The sequence below is a fragment of the Pan paniscus genome, chromosome 5, assembly GCF_029289425.2.
Source record: "Pan paniscus chromosome 5, NHGRI_mPanPan1-v2.0_pri, whole genome shotgun sequence".
Lineage (NCBI taxonomy): Eukaryota > Metazoa > Chordata > Mammalia > Primates > Hominidae > Pan > Pan paniscus.
In genome coordinates, this window is record NC_073254.2 from 186,259,942 (window position 1) to 186,262,619 (window position 2,678).

Below are 2,678 nucleotides of genomic sequence, written 5' to 3' on the forward strand. Positions count from 1 at the left end.
GAACTTTAGAGTTTAATCTTGCACATTTATGTATTTAATCCAGTTGAAGTCCACCTTTGAGTATGGTGTTAAGTAGAAATTCTCTCATATTTTTCTCCATGTAGTAAGCCAATTTTCCAAACACCATCTACTGAATAATCTACTGTTGTTGACTTGGGTTGCCAGGTTTATTATATACAAAATGCCTATATAAATACATGAATCTGTCTCTTAACATAATATATTGTTCCAGTGGATTATTTATCTGCTCTTGGTAAATACAAATTCTTTAAAATCTTAACACTATAATATGTCTTCATAGACTGGTAGGGCAGGTCTCATCTATTTGTGCTTCTATTTCAAATTGTACTTACCTTTATGTGGACCTGTAAGCTTTCATATAAATATTATGGTAACATATTTTCCTTCCTCAAAAAAATTCAACTGGAATTTTTATTGAAATTGCCTTGAATTCCTACTTTGATTTGGGGAAAACCAGCATCTTCATAATACACATATGTCCCACCTGAGAGCATGGGTTGTCTCTCCATTGAACTTTCTGTGTCACTCGTTAATTTTTTATTCGGCTCTTTCCTCCTCCACTTCAGCAGACAGCCGCATCTTCTCTCACATCGCCAGCCACATCCCTGAAACACCATGGTGAAGGTGAAGGTCAGAGTCAGTGGATTTGGTCGTATTGGGCGCCTGGTCAGCAGGGCTATTTTAACTCTGGTAAAGTGGATATTATCACCATCAGTGACCCCTTCATTGATCTCAAGTACATGGTCTACATGTTCCAGTATGATTCCACCCATGGCAAATTCCATGGCACCATCAAGGCTGAGAACGGGAAGCTTGTCATCAATGGAAATCCCATCACCATCTTCCAGGAGCGAGATCCCTCCAAAATCAAGTGGGGCACTGCTGATGCTGAGTACATCGTGGAGCCCACCGGCACCTTTACCACCATGGAGAAGACTGGGGCTCACTTTCAGGGAGGAGCCAAAAGGGTCATCATCTCTGCCCCCTCTGCTGATGCCTCCATATTCATAATGGGCGTGAACAATGAGAAGTATGACAACAGCCTCAAGATCATCAGCAATGCCTCCTGTACCACCAACTGCTTAGCGCCCCGGGCCAAGGTACTCCATGACAACTTTGGTATCGTGGAAGGACTCATGACCACAGTCCACGCCATCACCACCACCCAGAAGACTGTGGATGGCCCTCCAGGAAACTGTGGCATGACGGTGGTGGGACTCTCCAGAACATCATCCCTGCCTCTACTGGCACTACCAAGGCTGTGGGCAAGGTCATCCCTGAGCTGAACGGGAAGCTCACTGGCATGGCCTTCTGTGTCCCCACTGCCAATGTGTCCGTCGTGGACCTGACCTACCATCTGGAAAAACCTACCAAATATGATGGCATCAAGAAGGTGGTGAAGGAGGCATCAGAGGGCTCCCTCTAGGGCATCCTGGGCTACAACACCGAGCACCAGGTTGTCTCCTTCGACTTCAACAGTGACACCCATTCTTCCACCTTTGATGTTGGGGCTGGCATTGCCCTCAACAACCACTGTGTCAAGCTCATTTCCTGGTATGAGAATGAATTTGGCTACAGCAACAGGATGGTGGACGTCATGGCCCACAAGTCCTCCAAGGAGTAAGACCCCTGAACCACCAGCCCCAGTGACAGCACGAGAGGAAAAGAGAGGCCCTCACTGCTGGGGAGTCCCTGCCACACTCAGTCCCCTGCCACAATGAGAATCTCCCCTCCTCACAGTTTCCATGCAGACCCCCTGAAGAGGGAGGGGCCTAGGGAGCCCCACCTTGTCTTGTACCATCAACAAAGTCCCCTGTGCTCAGCCAAAAAAATAAATACATAAAATTTTTTTCTATAAAGTTTCTATGGATTAATGATCAATTCTTAAATATTCTAGCTTTGACTGGAATTTGGAATAATATTTTATTATTATTCCTAGTTTGTATTGTCAGTGTAGAAGATATCAAGATTTCTTAAGTTGTTCTTATCTAAAAATTTTGTTCAATTCTCTTCCTATTTGTTCTAATAGTTGGAAGCTTTTTTGGACAGATGATTATACTATCTGCATAATAAAATATTATTCCAAATTCCAGTCAAAGCTAGAATATTTAAGAATTGATCATTAATCCATAGAAACTTTATAGAAAAAAATTTTATGTATTTATTTTTTTGGCTGAGCACAGGGGACTTTGTTGATGGTACAAGACAAGGTGGGGCTCCCTAGGCCCCTCCCTCTTCAGGGGGTCTGCATGGAAACTGTGATTCTCAATGCATCCTAGTTTGTATTGTCAGTGTAGAAGATATCAAGATTTCTTAAGTTGTTCTTATCTAAAAATTTTGTTCAATTCTCTTCCTATTTGTTCTAATAGTTGGAAGCTTTTTTGGACAGATGATTATACTATCTGCAAATAATAACAGTTTTATCTCCTTTCAAGTCTTACCTCTCCTACTTATTCTTTTTTCCTCATAGAATTGGTCACAAGCTTACATACAAATGTTAATTAATAGGAGTGATGATGGGCATCTTTACATCATTTACAATTTCAGAGAAAATATTAAAAATGCCCCTAATCTGTGTAACGTTTAACATCACTTTTAGAGTAGACAACTTTAACAAGTTGAAGAAGTTCCTTTCTCTTTCCAGTTAACAAGTTTTA

At 41.7% G+C, this 2,678-nt stretch overlaps 1 pseudogene; it reads left to right on the forward strand.

Annotated features, from left to right (window-relative positions):
- The first annotated feature begins 636 nt into the window (after positions 1–636).
- Positions 637–1,645, forward strand: LOC100975111 (glyceraldehyde-3-phosphate dehydrogenase-like; annotated as a pseudogene).
- The last annotated feature ends 1,033 nt before the right edge of the window (positions 1,646–2,678 follow it).